Source organism: Osmerus mordax, chromosome 5 (assembly GCF_038355195.1).
Source record: "Osmerus mordax isolate fOsmMor3 chromosome 5, fOsmMor3.pri, whole genome shotgun sequence".
Classification (NCBI taxonomy): Eukaryota; Metazoa; Chordata; class Actinopteri; order Osmeriformes; family Osmeridae; genus Osmerus; species Osmerus mordax.
Window position 1 is genome coordinate 11,094,835 of NC_090054.1, and position 19,233 is coordinate 11,114,067.

The following is a 19,233-nucleotide window of genomic DNA, read 5'->3' on the forward strand; positions in this document are numbered from 1 at the left end:
ATGGCCTCCTCCTCCTCCTTGTTGTTCCCTGGAACGAGCACACACACACAGCCCTATAACTGCTTGTTCACACACACACTCACCGCCACCAAGCTGGAAATAATGTTGAAATAAAAATCCGAAAAAGACAATGAAAAGCATCACAAACATCACTCAGGTATCCCATATTGAGCACCACAAACACATGGATTAATGTAAATAAACCTTACATTCTCAGGGAGGTGCTATTTGTGCCATTACTCCGGGCCGGCTGGCTGTGTGTGTGTGTGTGTAAATGCACGCGTCTTCACTGGGTAAACACTTGCGTCGCCCCAAGCCTTCACGACGTCAATATGACTTCAACCGGTGGCGGGATTAACTCTGCGACGACCAGTCAAGCTCTTTTATAGACTGGAGCCCTGCGCTGTGGGCAGTACACATCCCTCTCATCACTCAGCGGGCCAGCAAACACACAGCACCTCTACATACTAACGTAGCGCCTCTACCTGCTAACATAGCACATCGAGAGGCTGGCGAGCGCCTCTTGTGAACCTCAGTCCCCAGCCTCAGGTCAAACCTCCGGTTCACACGGCTGAATCGTGATTCATGTTGAGGCTCAGTAATAAGCCTCTTTGGCTTGTTAATGTGTTCTGAACGCAATATAATGATATGTGTGAAAGGTATGTTGAGCCAGAGGGAAAACAACTCTCAAGTCGCTGTCAGATATGTGTGTGTGTGTGTGTGGTTTGAGTCAGTGAAGTGTGTGTCGAGATGTGCGGATGTAGTCGGTGTTGGGTATTAGCAGCATTACACTGACACTCATTATGTCTTCTGAAGGGGAAGGAGGGGAGAGATGAGAGATCTCTTTAGGGCTTATGTTTTCACCTCTCTCAGTCATTCACGCTCTCTGTCTCTCTACCAACTCAGCAGGTTCCCTCATAGCTGACATGATCTGACAAGCCTAGACAATAGAATTTGCATGAGGACACAACGCTCATATTTGTAATTGGGTAGGCAGAGGGAGAGAGCAAGAGAGACTAAGGAAGAGATTAAGAAAGGGGCACGCACTTTTTTTACGAGTGCTGCTGTGATCACAAAGTTCGGTGCAAGACTATCTTTTTCAGTTTCTCAGAACCAAGAGAGACGAGAGTCATCTGGGCAGTGTGTGTGTGTGTGCGCGCGCGTGTTGTTTCTCACACACAACGCAGTGTCACTCAAGCCGGAAAAGAGGGATTGTTCTGCACCGAGGATGACAATAGGCTGCTGTGCGAACATTTCGGATGCTCTGAGCTATACCAGATGTATGGAATTTCATTTAGGTACGTGTGCGCGAGTCAAAAGGGATGTCAGGATTTAAAGAATCGCCGGTGCCTGGATTACTGTAGTCAACTTTGAAATGGACGACATTTGGGCGGGGGGGGGGGGTGTAAACCCCCACTCTGACAGGTCATTGTGCCGCCACACTGTCATATAAAACAAGCAAATAATAATGGCTGATATTAAGCTCCTGTGACATTGTGGCGAGGCGGGAGGAAGACGAGGGGGGGATTAGGGAAGCTATCCCCCCGCCGCCAGCCGCCCTCATCCTTGAATGGAGGGGAGAGTGGGGGCGGGGGGGGGGGGCCTCTGGGTGAGAGGGGACGGGGGAAGAGAAGGAGACGGAGGAGGGAGAGGGGGAATGGAGGATAGAACAATTAGGAGACCTTAGGGAGAGAGAAGTTTGGGTGAGGAAAAAAAGGGGTGATTTGGGATGGTGGGGGGGGAAAACAGCGAAGGGGAGAAAGGCAGGTGTGGAGTAAGATAGGGAGGAGCAAGTGGAAGGAGCTGGAATGGTCTAGAGGGGCAGAGGAAGGTGGATGGAGGGAGGGGGGGGGGTTAGGGCAGAGAACAGCTGCTTGTTTACCTCTTTGTCAAGCTCAACTCTGACCTCAGGACACCTCAGGTGTCTGCTTTGTCCTCTACCAGCCACACACACATGGTAACAAAGGTGTCCCTTCAAACATCCTGAATTGTCTAGTTGTTCTGTAAGCACATTGGGACGTTGCTCCCACATAATATACGGTGTGGGACACGATGCGTTATGGCTCAGCCCCTCTCTTATACCTCCAGACCAGGGGCTTTTCTTACACTGTCCAAGAAAAAAAAGGGATGAAAAGGCTTTATGAAACGACTCCCCACTAGCTTCCCGTACCAAAATGGTCGTGCACACATACGTCAAGATACAATCAAAGGCCGGACACACGTTCACACAGAAACAAACAAGATACTCGCGATACATCCTAGCACTTGATCAGATTTCCGTTCGTCCTCACACACACACACACACACAACAAAGAACAAGGTGCATCACGAGGCTCGTGGCCAAGTGGAGAATGTGTGTGTGGGTGAGCAAGCTAGCTTCTATAGCCAAATAAGATTAAGATAGCCATCTTGGCCCGTGTTCCATTCAGACCAGATAGGAATAATGAAAACCCCCTGTGGTGCTAAACCTGCAGCTTGTCCTGGTGGCCCACACTGATTATCACCTGACAGCTACACCCAGTGACACACACACACACACACACACACACACACACTGACTTGAACCATGCAAATAAAATAAAAAATTTGGACTGGTGCAGACTTCAGCCTTTATGTAAATCTGTGAATTGTTAAGTGAACTGTTTACATTGTTGGAAGCCAAACCTAGTTCCTCTTTTTTCAATCAAACGTCTGCATGTTATGATTTCATCCAACCTCACCAGTAATAATTGGCTTGACTGGTCAGGCAAAAACCATTGTTTCTGTCAATAAAGGAAGACTGGACAAAGGGAAGTGAAGGGGAATAAAAGAGAACGAGAGAAAAGAAATATAATATAGCCTGTGATCACAGCACGCTCTTCTCATTTCTTATCCGTCCATTTTTCTGTTTAATCCAATAAGAAATAATCCAATTTGTCTATCAGACTTTTTTAAAGGGAACAGGGTGTGTGTGTGTGTGTGTGGGAGGGGGGTGCAGCACACAGAAACTTCTGCTCTTCGTCTGAGTCCCATTCTGAACGCTCCACAGTGTTTGATTGTGGTACGAGCCTCGTGTTCTGCTCTACGCTCTCCCTTCTGCTGCTACTGTGGGTGTCCAGCAGGGACCACAAGGAGGGAGACAAACACAAAAGCAATAAAGAACGGAGGGGGGGGGGGGAAAAAGCACAAGATGAACATTGTTTCCCGTGATTAAGTAAGAGCTCATTAAGAAGCCGTCGCCGTGGCGATCTGAATATGCATGAAGGGGGTGGGTTGGGGGGGGCTGAAGTAATCTGATGGGTTTGCAGTGGTGACCGGAGGGGGTGCGGGGATTGTGGGTAAGTAAGTAGCCTACTAAAGGCTTGATTTAATTACTGTGAGTGGCCGAGCAAGCTAAAGGAGCTAGTGCCTTGTTAGCGGACAACAGAGAGTGTGTGTGTGTGTGTGTGTGAGAGAGAGAATTAGAGAGTGTGTGTGTGAGAGCAAGAGTGTGTGTGTTTGTGTGTGAGAAAGAAAGAAAAAAGAACCCACTAGCAGGCTAGCTAGTTTAGCTTTGGTCTAGCCTTCTAGCGCTAATCTTCTGGATAAGGCAAAGCAGGCCTTTGTACCAGAGAAGAGGACTGTCACTGGTGGCATAACAGGTCAAACACATTCTCTCTTGTTCAAGCCAAACTGGTTAAATGCTAACTCAATTTCAGCCTCTCTTCAGCACTCTCTCTCTTTTATATTCCCAAGGGCTGGCTTTAAAGGACAGCTACACAGTTATCCAAATTAACCAAGCCCTCCAATCTCGATCAAACTATTGAAATGACAATTCGAATGTAAACCAAAAATCACCAATAGGATATTGCAACTCATATCCCAGTCACACACTTTCCATCTCCATTTTCCATCCCCCCCACTCGTCCTCTCCACATCGCTCCCGGAGCAGGTCGGAGGGTTTTAGGGAGGGTGTAAGGCCTTTTCTCTTTCTTCAATGCTACAATGGTCTGGCGAATGGAGCAAATTCCTGCTTTATTGAACCTGGATATAATGTCTGTGAATGGAACACATTAAGCAATTCATTCTTGCCTCCCCCGGTAAAGGAAGAGAAGAAAAGTGTGTGGGGGGGGGGGGGGGGGGGGGGAGGGGGGGAGAGAGAGACGAAAAAAAAAGCCTCCCCTCGTACAGGTTTCAATGGCCGCCTTTTCCACTGGTGTCAATTGTCAACGAATGCTTGCTTTACGGCTTACAATGACGGCAGAGGGGAGGGAGGGGGTGGGGGTGGGAGAGAGGAGGCGGAGGGAGGGAATTCATAATCATAAGTGGTGTTAAACGGCAGGGAGACAAACTCGGAGGGCGAGGAGAGGGGTCGGCAAAGTCGCTTTTAATGAGATGGGTACTTTGAGTCTGTACATACACCGTTATCACCCCAGCGCCTTTCATGTAATTGTCTGAATGTGTGTTCCCTGTGTGTGTGTGTGTGTGTCAGTGAGAAAGCTCGACACAGATGATGGGTTTGCCCCCCAAATATTTCTTCCCCTCGCTCTCTATCACTTCTCCCTCTCGGTACACACACACACCCCTGGACAAACACTGCCAACCCAGAAGCTAGCAGCCTGACAACCTCCAAACACCTCTCACTTCACCACAAAGTTCTGTGTGTGTGTGTTTGTGTGTGTGTGTGTAAGGAGTAAGGTTGGGAGATTCTTGTGCAAACAACCCTCAGTAATAGATTTCCGCTTAAGCTGAAATGTGTATTTCGGTAGTTCACCTTGCTGAACAGAGACTCTCATCAGAGCCTCTAATCCAGCTACTCCCTCCTTTTGTTTTTCTACCCTTCCATTTCCATACGGTTTATTTGGGAAACCATTCGCATGTAGAAAAAGTGGGTCAGACGACACCAGAAGTCATACCGCCAGTAAATTCATTTTGTCTTGCAGCATCAGACGAGCCGTGACAATCACACAAATACACTCCTCCACTCCCCTTCCTCTCTCCCTCGCTCCCCCACTCCATCAAATTGTGTTTTTCCTCCAAATCAATAAACATTATCAGAGAGTGGCAGACTATGGGCTGGTGGCAGCAGTCCCTCTCTCTCTTCAGGTTCACACTGTCCTGTCTATCTCAGCCCGGGTTAGAAGGCCAGACGTGTGTACATAAGACGCGCGTGCACACACACACAAACACACGTTAGCGACATGAGCTTGCCTCGCTAGCACACACATACAAACAGGGAGAGAAACGAACAAGATACAGGGACACATTGATACCACGGCACCATTGGGCCGTATGCGCGCACACACATATTAAAGCACATCATAGCACAGTATCTGTATAAACCTAACCACAATATGAGACATGAACAGGTGAAAAAAGCAGTACTGAACCTTTATTTCTACTCCAAGTAATCATCATAAAAATATTGCCACAGTCACTGAATTGAACAAAATCCAGCGACATTCTAAATCTACAACCATAAAAAATGTATTTACAGTATACTAATTTAAGTGTCTGAGAAACCTGGAAACCATTTGGAACAATGGTGTTAAAAAAATACAAAAATAATCTTTTGAAGGTAGAGAATAAACCTTTCTTATTAAAGTCACCATCGACATTGCTAAAGGTATTGCTTTACTTTCTTCCCCGGCACTTTAGGCTAGCTCAGGCTGTGTTGTACGTGGTGTGTGTCTGAATCAAGAGCATTTCGACAAGACCATAACACTTCAGGTAATTAATATAGCAAGAAGGGGCAGATGAGGGGATAGGGGGAGACAGTGTGTGTGTGTTTGCCAGTAGCAATTGAGTAGCTGACAGTAGCTCACCTGGTGTTACCCCCCTATAAGGTATATCATTAAGCCCGCTTTTTACTATACAAGCTCCCGAACAATGGCCTCGCCTGGTATTTCTCTACCTCCACTCGACTGGGACTCTCCAAGGCACTGTGTGTAAGAGCTGAGAGGAGGAGAAGAGAGGAGAGGAGAGGGGAAGCTATCTGGGGCCTAATAATCTCATGACAAAAGCCAAAAGACATCATCCTATTAACGGAGGAGTGATCTCCACGCTCCCTAATGCGAGGTACTTCTACCACAGGGGGGCTTTTTTGATTATTAGAGGGGAAGAGTGGGTGCAATTATGGAGGGGTGTGTGTGTGTGGAGGGTCCAGGGGCAGGACGGAGAGAAAGAGAAGGAGACAGAGTGAGATAGATAGATAGAGACCACATGCTAAGTGCAGGCTGCATACCGCTCCCTTTCATTCGGGGGTCTTTCTCTGTAGAACGAGACCCCCTTGTTGCTTGAGGGACCTTTACAGGGAGCGAGTGTGTATGCGTGTCTGGGTGCGTGTGTGTAAAGAAGAAGGGGCAGTTATATAAGAGGTGTCAGCATCATGCACATGTACCAAGCACATGCATCAAGGAGAGAGAGACAAGTAGAAAGAGAGAAACAGAAGAGAGAAAGAGATGGCGGGAGAAGGGACAGGACAGAAAGAGAGAGACAGAAAGAGACAGACAGACAAAGACAGACACAGACAAACAGAAAGACAGACAGACACAGAGACAGACAGAAAGAGAGAAAGACAGAGACAAACAGAAAGAGAGACAGACAGAGACAAAGAGACAGACAGAGACAGACAAACAGACAGACAGAGACAGAGAGACAAACAGACAGACAGCGTAGGTGCCCGCGTGGCTCCCACTCTCTGAGCCTCAGGTTTCACTCGTGGGACGAAAAAAAACCTGCCGTGTCAAAGAGGAGTGACGTCGCGAAGTGTCGCGCCAACGTCAAATACGAGACACGCTCATCGCTCCGATGAGCTCAACGTAGTCAACGATATCCTGCTGAATATGACACACTAAATACACACCTTGAGGACCTGGGCCTAGCCCACGGTGTCACTTTCACTCCCTCTCTCTGTTGTAGCCTCATCCTCTCCCCACCTCTCTCTCTCTTTCTCTATTGAATTCCCCCTTCTCCCAAGCTGGAAGCAAAATGGGCTGTGGAGAGGTTGGGTAAAGGTCTAGTGGTGTGTATGTGTGCCTGTGTGTGCGTGAGTTAGTGTGTGTGTGTGTGTGGGGGGGGTTTATCAGTGTGATCCCGGCGATTGGCCCCTGCTATCTGGGGATGATGACCCCGCAGAATGTCAACAGCTCAGCTCATCCCTGGAGCTGGAGGGAGCAACTATGGCCGGTTATAATCTGCTGGCCCTTGCGACACCCTCCAATCAAGGGCAGGGATTCCACACACACTGTCAGTTGTGTTCCACAGGCCCTGATGTGGCTCACATACAAACCTGCCTGCTGCCTGGTTAGTTCCTGCTTTAAATATGTGATGAACATTTAACAACACAATCAATTCATTCTTCCGATACAAGCCTCCCTTTCTCTTCCTCTCCATCCGTCTATCGTTCCACTCGAGTCATTTTGGTGACCCTGGTTTGTAGGTTATCAACCTTCAAAGGGAGACCTTTATCAACCACCAAATCACTGCAAGGCCTCTTTTCTTTAATCATCTATGGAATATTGAAACATGTAAATGCAGTCCATCCTATTGTGCCCACCGACATACGAATGCACGCTCTCACACGCGCTGGAGGACTGTTGCTTATGGCTGTGTGATATGGACCAGATGTTACAGAAACGATCAACAATTGAGGGGACAATGGATGGGGGTGTGGAGATCGTCGGGTGGGGGGTGGGGAGGTCGGAATAAATTAATGGCCGATTCTTAGGGCCTGCTTTGATGGAATTAAGAGCACTCCTTTTCTCAATGTGCCATGTGAACGGCTGTGGCGTTAAACACTCTCCTCCCTCTCTTTCTCCCCCTCTCCCCCCTACTCTCTTTTTCCTCCCTCTCCTGCAGTTGCCCCTCTCTCCCTTCTTCTCTTTGACAAGGAGGGCCACCCAGCAGAAAGCAACTGATGCAAAACGCCAGAGTAATCCCCTCTCCCCCCCCCCCTCTCAATCTCTCCCTCTCCCTCTCACTCACCCCCCCCCCCTCCCCCTTTCTCTCGCCATGCTTTAGTCTTTAACACAGCAGCCATTATCTCTGGGATTTAGCCAAGCCTTCATGTATTTGTTAGGGCCTTGGGTTAGTTGGTTCTTCACTGCTTCTTCGTTTGCCTGAGTCACAGGAGCCCACCTAGGCCCCCTTGCTGGGCTCCTATTCCAATGTAAATAGATTTGTATAGAGGGGGGCTACAATGCCATCTAGCTGGGGTCTGGCGAGCACCAGCCTTAAGGGATATGGTGCTCAAACACAAGCTCCAGAGGACAGAAAAAATGTGTGTGTGTGAGAGAGAGGGGGTGGTTTTGGTGAGTAAAGCCAGGTAGGAGGTTTCTCCCTGAGTGTATGTTCACACACACACACACACACAGTTGTTCAACATCCGGGTTCTTGAGGAGGAGTGGAGGGAGGGGTGGAGGGAGGAGTGGAGTGACTTTTGATTGTGAACAGAAAGACAAAGCCAGGCTCCCTGCAGAGAGCACCTCACCAGACAGCTTGCATGCAACATCTGGCCACTCAACAGTTGTGTCAGCTCTCAAGTGATCTGTCGGGGGCTAGCATTTGGGTGAAGGAACATACAAGACGAGAGACAGGCCCGCTAAGGGATTATACAACAACAACAACAAAGGGTGAGGGTAGGAGAGAGGGGAAGGAGAGGAAGCTTATAGAAATACACGTAGGGAAAATAACACCCTTATATAGAAAGAGTGACAGAGAGAGGAAGAGAGAGAAACAGACAAGCGTGATAACCCCCAGAGGAGCTGCCCCCTGGTCTGCTGACAGACAGCCCGGGCCTGCTTTGCATAATTGGGCCCGCCCCCTCCATTAGCGAAGGGGAGGCATGCTCACCCCCCCCCCCCCCCCCCCCCTCACCCCCCCCCGGGGACATGGGGATGTTAGAACAAATTTGAGAGGTGTCATATTGCACGCCTTTCCACGGGAGGCCGGAGCGGTTAATGTTGAATTTGCTTAATGAATTAATCGGCGACTCAAGTAATGGCTGTGCGTGTGCTAACACCGTTAGTCATCCTCCCTTACAGCTTGATTGTGGATTCTGGGGTTTCCTTCCACTCCCCCCCCCCCCCCCTCTCTCTATCCATCTCCTTTATTCAAGGTTTGCTTAAGGACAGCCAAAAATATCCTCCCCTTGTTATAATCAGCCTCAATACTACTGTATCGCTCAAGAACTGAAATAGCGTATTATCCCTAACCCCCCCCCCCCCCCTCTCCCCCACATACTCAGGCATGGAGAGTCAATATACACATGTTAACTGTCCCCCTAAACTGCTATTCTAATGGGAATGTATTGGGAAAGACAGCTGTTGGAATCTGTAGCCCGGAGTGGTCATTACAATGGGAAATGGAATGGAAGGGGGGAATGACAAGAGTGGCATAGTGGGCAGGCGTGTTAGCAACTGAATGGTGTCATTACCGACCCAGCCCCGGTCATTAACCTGCATTGTCGAGTGTCTCTGCGTCAGTTACCATGAGAAAGGCCCTATTAATTGACTGGCATAGCTGAAATTCAATTATGTCGTTGGGCTGCAATTTGTTAACCAAATAATGATCAATTATGCAAAAGACTGCACCCCCACTCCACCATAAACCACAGGCATATAGTAGAAAAAAATTCCAATTAATTTCCCTAAATACGCAAACAAAATAAAGTTTACATTAGAACACAAACACGAAGCATACATAAAAACGGATTAAAATGTCTCAGAGCTTAAATTCAAAACCAAAACGCAGAGATAATTTCAAATCAAAGGAAATATTTTGCATTGGAAAATAAACAGGACTAAGCTCCAACACACACACAAAAAAACTAGAAACAAAACTAAAACTAAAAAGCTACTCTCTGTCTCTGTGCCATAATGTTTTTGGGGCTGTGTGAATGGATGTGCTCTTGCACTGTGTGTGTGTGTGTGTGTGAGCGTGTGTGTGGATTTGCTTGGCACCTCTTTTTTTTGGAGGGGGGAGGGACTTCTGCTGGGGTCGCAGTTGGAGTGGCGGCTGATAAAAGCAATGGCGGGACGGTGCAATAAAGAGGAGATTATCATAAGCACCAGCCTCCACCCCCACCAAATGTTAATCGGCCCTATCACTGGCGGCCCGAGAGGCAGCCCCCATCACACCCGGCAACTTTAGCTCGCGACCAGAAATTATTCGAAGAGCCAAAGCAGCCAAACCGCAAACAAGAAGGACACGAAGGGGGGATAGAGGATACAGAGGAAAAGAGAAAGGAAAGAGGAGGGAGGGAGGGGAGGAGGGAGGGAAGGAAGGCTGGAAGCCAATTATTTCATATGCAGGTTTTAATGATCAAAATCTAAATAACAAGTCTTCGGATGGCAGTGGGCAGTTAGTTACTGTCCCCGCCCCCCTCCCTCCGGGCTCACCCCTCAACCCCAGCGCTGCCTTCCCCTCCTCTCCATCCCGACCTCCCTCCCGTCGACTTCATCCACCCCAGCTCGTTTTATCTGAGGATTCGCAGACAATGCCTAGAGGATCCCCGCTCCCTAATCTTCCTAAAAATCCCCCTTTCATCCTGACTGTTAAAGAATGTTTGAAAGAGTTGACACAGAGCTGGGAAGAAGGGAGGAAAAAAAGGAAAGAAAAAAATGCACATCTGGGAATGGAAGGATGGGGTGGGGAGGTAAGGGGTTAAAGTGAAAGAGTCGGAGTGGACTGGGGGGGGGGGGGGGGGGGGGGGGGGGGTTTGTGAAGAAGAGTCCCCTTGCAAGTTAACTAATTAAATAGTTTTGCTGCTCAAACATTCAAATGGCCGGGAAGATTAAGTGAGGGAGGGCGGGTATAATCTGTTTCCTAACTCAATGAAACCCTGCGGCCACTGACACACACTAAAAAACAAGCCAAAACAACCATTGTTTGTAGCACTTACAAACAAGAGGAAAATGGAAATGTGTTCACATTGCTAACCGCACACACAGGTTTTATTTAATCATTTTTTGTTGTTGAGAAAACGGCAACTTTACTATTACGTATTAAGGGGTCTATTAGCCTGTACTCTTAACGAGGAAATGTAAGCAGGTTGCAGATGATATCAACTCGGGAATCCTTTTCAATCCTGCTTCACGCACTAAAGGCAAACTGTTGAGGAAGTTGCTTTTCTTCCTTTCACAAGAGCAAAGCACAAGAGGAAACAGACATCCCGTATAAATACAATTTGAGAGAGAATATTGGAGAAAAAGGAACTGGCGACGACACTATGACAAATAATTGAGTGAGAGCGCTAATTTCCGACGACACCAGAGCCCTCTCTTTCTCCTCTCAGAACTGGGGAGGGTATTATGGTCCCAGCACTTTTTCTCCTCTTAGTGCTGAAAGATTATACTGGTTATCCCATTAAAGTTGGTAAAATGCCATTCTTGTGTCTTTAAGCTCTCACACAGGAGGTCAACACGAGGCTGCTTGTGCTTACAAGGCAGGCGCGGATGTAATCGGCCCAAAGTTACAATAATTAATGTTAAGCTTCTTTAGCAATGCGTCTCTGAAAGAACGGGTCCTGATAATATACTTAAAGCTGTGCCGGCTGTTTGTGTTGCCACAACGAGACGGGAAGTGTGTGTGCGTGGCATGTGAGAAGAGAAATGCATCCTCCCCCATGCCACTCACGTCGCTGAGCTTAAATCTTTAGTCAAACTAGTGGCTGACGCCACCACAACACTGGCTTATACCGACGGGCGCGCAAGCACTGGAGAGGTACACACTTATTCCTTAAAGCTGCAGAAATATGAACTCGCGCGCGCGCGCGCGCACACAACAAACGTCACCACGAGAGCCGGAGAAAGATACGGCCTAATATCAAACCCCGGAATATTTACACTTACAGCAGCACCATATTTACATAACCAACCATACACGCTGTGTCAAAATACACATATCTTTTCCACAGCTACTATACAGCTGAAAGATGCGCCCACATCCGGCAAGGCTCCAGGGCGACAGGTGGACGAGGTGTCGACACAGCACCCAGAACACAGGAGCAGCTGGGAGGGCCGACTCAAACGGCAGCATTCAGATGTGAAGGCATGTGCGCCTCTCTCCTCGCATACAGGACTGAAGGAGAGGATATAGGGGCTGGCTGTCTGTAAACTTGCATTAAGCCCTCGCTGTATCCTTCTGGAAAGATTCTCCCGCTCCCCGACGCCCAGACACAAAAAGGGATTAGGGGCTGGTTGCAATAAAACCCTGTGTCAATCTTATCGGCCTCAAGAGCAATTTTTAAACGTATGTTAATCTCGGGGTCTAAAACTCATTCTTCTCTCTTCTCCGTGTGTTGTTTATCTCTTATCACATGCTCAGTAGGTGAGGGGCTGGCTCGCCGGCACGGCTAAATGCCATTATTTGGATAATTGCGTCCATTGTTACGCGTTATATATTCATTTTGAAATTGTATGTGTGTGTAAATAGGCGCTGGGGCCAGGTAGGGGGTTGCGGGGTGTATTCAAAAAGGGGCCAGAGGATTCCGACATGCAAAGAATACATTTGAATGCTTTCCAGTATCTGAGGCTGGAATTTCAATAAAAGAGTTAGATATTTACAGGGCTTTCTTTCTGCACAATAGCCATTCAAGACATGACACCTACACAGTCAAAAGTATATCAGTGGTTCTATTGAGTGGTACTGTAACTAATAAAGACATTAAATGACAGAACCTTGTTGTTATGCTTACATAACCTGCTATGCAAACATAGAAACCATGTAAAACACACAAATGCAGGATGTGACAGCAATACTATTTAAGATAAATGAATTAAAGCGTTATAATTAGAGTAACTAACATAAACGAAAAATATTATATAATTTCAATAAAACCCATATAAATACTTTTACATCATTTCAACATCTATTAACAGCACCCCTCCTCTCCTTCCTATGTTACCGTCATAAGGTTAGGTGAACGCTGTCCCGGCGTTGCAGCTGTGAAGGACACTGCTTCCCCCGGCGCAGAAATAACAAGTTCATTAGGCAAAGGGCCGCCCCCAGGAATTCAAATTCCCCCCCCGACCCCAGCTGGCTGCTGATTGGCTGGCCGGGGCGGCACTGCGGGCCTCATTAGAGCCCAGCAGTAATTAAGAGTTGTTAGAAAGTGAATTCTCCAACCGCAGATTAGAAAATTAAACTATTTACTGATTACATATTAATAGAAGACAACAATGGCGCTTGCCATAAGCTTGGAAGGCAACCAAGGAATAAATCTGTGTACTTAATTACCATAAACAATGGGGGCATAGAAATGGAGTTTTATGCACACTCCCTCCTGTAATGTGTCTGATATCAGAAGACACTTGACAATTCTTGTTCAATTATCTCTATTATTTAATGTGCTGTGAACTGCCTCTGAGTAAATAAATTAACCACCCCAATTACTTTGAATTCATCTGGGGAGCCCCCGACGTAATAGAAAACGCTGCAAATATTCTGCATTGTGCCTTAACTGGGGAACGGGAGGGGGGGGGGGGGGGAGGAAGGAGAGAGAGGAAGGGGAGAAAGAGAGAGATACCGAAATGAAAGACTGAAATGGCATGGCAGGGAGAAAGAGAAGGGGGGAAATGATAAGACAGACTGATGGGAGAGATAGAAAAAAAAAAGAGAGAGGGAGGGAACAAGAGAAGAGGAAGAGAAGAGGAAGAGAGGGGGGGGGCACAGCAAACCTGAACCAGAATTCTGCTGAAGCAGAGAGCAGAAATCACGGGTCAGCCTCATGTCTCCTCAGACATCGTCATCAGACCTAACAGCTGTCCGGGCCATGCACAGCAAAGACACACACCACACCACACCAGGCAGAGTCACACTTCTGAACTTTACCATGGCAAGACCCAGACGGACCGGTAGTCTGCACCTGGGCAATGTTTCCATCTGTACTTCAGTGAAAGGGAATACAGTTTAAGAAAGAAAAAAAAAAATCAGCAAAACACAACTTACCCATGTAATTACTTCTATATTACAAGTATTATTTCTTTAACCTGGATGTGATCACTACATTGCATGTTTGTACATATGTACTGCATGTATGTACTGTATTTATGTTCCACCATCAAGGTTTAACATGAATGACAAATGAATTCTTTTCTAAAGTCCCTTTAGTCAATGGCGTTGATGTCATTTCTAGAAACCCCATTCTTTCTAGATCCTAGCCTCAGTCAGTAAACACAGACCATGCCCTCCGTGTTGCTCCTCAGCCACTAGCAGTGGAGTACCTGGTGTTCCTGAACGACAGGCTAGTCCTGTTCCCCAGTGGGCCGAGACTCCTGCACTCGGCTGCTGACGGGCCCCGCGCTGGGGTAACACACCGCAGCCTGCAAGCTGCACGTCTTGCGGAGCGCTGACTGACTTTGGGAGACGGCTACTGCGGGCTGCCCGTGTTATTTTCAATCAACGCGCGGCCTGGTGGCTCACAGGGTAGAGCTCCTGGTGGCTCATCGGGTGAAGCGCCTGGTAGAGGGCCTGGTAGAGGGCCTGGTAGAGCGCGGAGCACGTAGGCCTTACAGCAGGAGCCCCCAGATTGGGCCTTTTCCTGCATGTCCTCCCCCACTCTCTCTCTACATCTCCTGGCCCTCTACACTGTCACTTTTGCAATAAAACAGGAATGCAGAAAACATAAAAGGTTCCGATGTGCTAAAAACTCAATTGGCACTAAATATAATGGTAGCATAAGTACAGGTTTGACTGGTTGTATATCACGAAAGCTTTCATGTAACAGTGACCTCATTCCAAATGAAGCCCTTGGGCACGTCATAAATTGCATTCCTTTTACTTGACTACATCTGTGCTTACCTAGTGCATACTTGTTGCAGACAGTATGAATGAACTAAGGTGGTCAGAGCAGTGCTGGCTTGCATACTGCGAAATGCCACCCGATGCAGTATGAGAGCATACTCCAACATGTGTACTAAGTATTGAAGACAGAGTGAATACTAATAGGATGGTAGCATGCCATCTGAGAGGCAGGGCCTGAGCAGCCGTTAGCATCCTTTCGGACCGGGCTCGGAGCAGGTAAAGCAGGGACTCAGAAGGGTTCCTGCAACCCAGACCGACCCGTATCACGCGGAGGGGTCAAGAGCGTGGAGAAGGAACATCAAGTCCCTCGTAAGCCGAGGAGTTTGGGGGAGAGAGGGAGCAGGGAGGGGGGGGGGAAGCGCGGCATAAAAGCAGCGGCAGTGTTCACTCCCGCGCCGCGTTTCCACCATTTCATTTGTGACTGATTGTACAAGGTGGTTTGGACGCGTCCGGGGGAATGTCTCTCCCTGATACACCATTGCCATTCTGTCCTCACTTGTCTGTTGCTTCTTCTTTCTACAGAATCTCATTTTTCGGGGGGGGGGGACGGGGGTGTTTGTGTGTGTGTGTAGATATATATATATATATATATCTTTTGGCTGAAGGTGTTTGGAAGTAAATAACCTGGCTCCTCGCTGGGTAGAGCGGGCTTTATCAGTGGAAAAAAGCCCTTCAGATTGACACAATGGCATGGGCTTCGACAGGGGTAGAGGGCATGGAGGGAAGGAGGCGAAAGGAGGAAAGCAAACACAACAAATGGAGAGATAGTCTTGATATCGGCCCAAATGGGATGGGGGGAGGAGGCGAGTAAATCCCACCGTCCCAGTTTCCCTCTCCCGCCCGCCCGCCCTCCCTCCCATCTCTCCATCTCTTCCCCACCTCACTCCCTCCCCAATTGAGAAACTGACTCTTGGACGGGGGGGAATTATTGTTTAGTATCATCGACAAGATGCGTTTCTCAAATTTCAGTTACAGACTCAATAGTGTCGTCCCCCCCCCCGTCCCCCCCCCCCCCTTTTGGCTGTGCACACCGCCATGTTTTTTTTTTTTTTTTTTTTTTTTTTTTACAAAGCTTTGCTCACCCCCACCCACCAAATCTAGCGAAACCACACAATCTTGTGCCGTACACTGCCAAAATATATATTTTTTTGTGTTGTGTGCGCGAGCGTGAGTGTGTTGTAGACTATAAGCTGTGTCACGTAGCCATTCAATGTTATTTTACAATTCTGTACCCCCCCCCCACTCTCACCCCCATAACTCAATACAACCCCCTCCACCCCCCCTTCTCTTATGCAGCGTATCAATGAAGGCCAGATATGTACTAGGGGAGGGCGAAGGGCTGGGGGGAGGAAGGGGGTGTATCCTTGCATGGTTGAGCGCACTGTTCAATAGTGTTGAGGCTGGCAAGGCTGAGGCTGTGGGCCCCTGCTATCAGACCCGGTTATCGTTTCCCCATGAAGGCTCCCTTATCACCCGGGCCCAGAGAGGTCTCCCTTCTTCTTCTTCCATCCCAGACTCCATCCCCCCCTTCTCCCTCATCCCTCCATCACACACACACACACACCCCTCCACCACCCCCTCTTTTCATATCCACCATGCGGCAAAACTGAACTGAGTGTGTGTGTGTGTGTGTGCGCGCTTGAAGGGGGGGAGGGGGGGGAGCTTCAAAGATGCTCACACACATCCCGACACCAAAAAACTCCAGAAGAGTTTGAGCGCGGTGTGCGTGCGCGCGTGTGTGTGTGTGCGCGTGTATGAACGCTCAATTTGCCAAAACAGTTTTCCAGTGTAATTGGGCTTGGGTACCTGTGTCCATGAGATAGCGCAGCCTCTTCTCCACGCGAGCCGCGCGCGCGTCTATGTGCCTCTGCTCGCTCTCCAGAGCGGCCAGCTCCCCGACCACATACTGACTGGTGTCTTTGAACGCCTTCTGTGAGAGAGCAAGGAGAGGGAAGAGAAAGGGAGGGGGGGACAAACACGAGGGAGGGAGGTGAGGGAGAGAGGGAAGGGAGGTGAGGGAGGGAAAAAGATGAGAAGGAAACAGCAGAAAAGAGAGAGGGTGGGAGAGAGCAGTGAGGAAGACAAGAATAAAGGAAAGGAGACAGGGTAAAGGGAAGGGGAGAGACAGAGGGGGCGGGACGGGTCGAGGGTGAGAATGGAGGGACGGAGAAAGGAAGTAGGAGAGAGAAGGGAAGGAAGGAGGATGAGATGGTGAGAGTTCATCGGTGGGGTTGGTGTTACAGAACACGTTCAGATGAGTTTCTTCTCCTAACAGCTGCGGAGGGAACAAAGCGCTGTTCACAGAGGGAGTTGAGCAGAGGGAGTTGAGCAGAGGGAGTTGAGGCCTGACAGCAGCCCTTGATGCTGCTGCTGTCTAGATGGTTCAGCTTTGTCTGGCATCGGTGTACACGGGCCTACAAACAACGCCGGTTAGTGATAGGCAGCAGCAAAAACTTGGATGGAAGTTGTCGTCTAGGCGAAGTCGTCTTGGCCCAAATCATGTGACCTGCGTCTCTAATTCGGATGCTGGTAAAACTGGGTGCTAGTAAACCTGCTGCGTTTCCCACAGCAGTGTGAGAATGTGCTGGATGAACTTTGGACCCTGAAGGAGTCAGGTGGCTGAGCGGTGAGGGAATCGGGCTGGTAATCCGAAGGTTGCCAGTTCGATTCCCGGTCATGCAAACTGACGTTGTGTCCTTGGGCAAGGCACTTCACCCTACTTGCCTCGGGGGAATGTCCCTGTACTTACTGTAAGTCGCTCTGGATAAGAGCGTCTGCTAAATGACTAAATGTAAATGTAAGGAAGGTCCAAGGAAAACCTTTTACATTGTGATGCTCCAATGCATCAATTTGGTGCACTCTGAGAGCCAACTTAAGAGGCTAGATCTATGGAGAACTTAGTGCACTTGTAGGCAATGTTGTGCTTTAGTAAACAATTGAATCATAAACACATTGGTTATATAGATAAATATATATTAAAAAAGTAACACCCACAAAGCATAGTTAACGACAGAGTTGAACGCAGTTCATAATGATCATAAAACTAAATCGACTAGATTTAGAGGAGATCCATCAAAGAAATGAAGCAAAAATGTGTTCCGTGTTGAACGTTAAGTCTCAGAAAGAAAATATGTTACATAATGAGGCGTGAAATGTTTTGGCTTCATCATGAAACTATGGCACGACATGGTCGAATAGGTTTGGGCTGCCACAGCCTAGGGAACCATATGTAAACACTGGGAGTGTAAAGGTAGGTAGTCCTACTGCATTCTTAAACATTCTTTATGTCACACACACAAACCTAATTGGATGACGAGAGGTTATACTGTGTGTGTGTGTTTATATCTGCCTGGGGAACGAGGCGAATGGGGTCACTATTCCCATCCTGCCCCGCCCAATTAGGGCTCAGCGTCCTCGACCTCGTCTCGATCCTCCTCTTTGTAGTAAACCCACAACCTTTCCATCAGCGCCAAGTCTCTCTGTCTCACCACCCCCACCCCCCCCCCCCCCCTCATCACACAGCCACCCACTCTCACAAGCAGGCCCTAAGCTCCACCCACTGGGACGTTAAGCTCCACCCACTGGGAGGTTTAAACACACTCGCCCGCGCACACAGACGTTGATGGTTTCAGACCCTGTTTGACCTCCTCTTCACCCCTCTCGTCCTGTTTAGTATATACTCCTGAAGAGGACGCCTCCTCCAAAAGGTGTGTGTAGGGGTTGATGTTTATTCATATGTGCCACTAAAGGATGGCCAGGAAATATCTACTGTAAATGTTTTTTCCTGCTGATGCACTCTATTTTCTTAATAGGAATGAAACTAGTAAGCGGAGAGAGAGAAACTTAACATTTTTTCGATTCCACACAGGACAGCACTTTTTCCTCCTGCGCTCTCTTCAAATGAGTGTGTGTGTGTGTGTCTGTCAGGGGGCTGATTCCCAGAACCCACCCTCCTCCCCCCCAACACACACACACACACACACACTAACCCCTTCTTGTGCGCCCGCGCCTCTATCACCATATTTTTTTCCCTGGCAAATCAATTTTACACATGATCAGCCCACTCCCCTTGCTGCGCTCGGCCCGGCCGTAATTAAGAGCTGGGAAATTACCATATATATTATATTAATGCAAACATCATTCAGCAGGTAATTCTTGGCTGATCGGGATAATGGAAAGGTTCAACACCCATTAACCCTGGGGCCCAGGCACTGGGGGGTGGGTAAAGGTGGGGGGGCAGAAAGAGATTTGCCCATAGTCTGCTTGTCCACACACACACACGCTGACTCTACACACTCCATTTCAAACAAACAGACTTTTAAAACACACGTCTACGCACGCTCTCTTCAAAAGCGAGGGGCCTGCGATTATCTGCTACTGTAATAATTAAAATCTCACAGCCTCATGCACCCCCCCCGCCCCCAAAACGCCCCCCCACCACCCCCCTTGTTAGATCAATACAGGAAATCT

The 19,233-nt window shown here is 48.4% G+C and overlaps 1 protein-coding gene across 1 annotated transcript in view; it reads right to left on the bottom strand.

Annotated features, from left to right (window-relative positions):
* LOC136943271 (EH domain-binding protein 1-like) overlaps positions 1 to 19,233 on the bottom strand; it is a 103,619-nt gene that overhangs the window by 5,815 nt on the left and 78,571 nt on the right. The gene's annotated exons all lie outside the window — the stretch shown is intronic.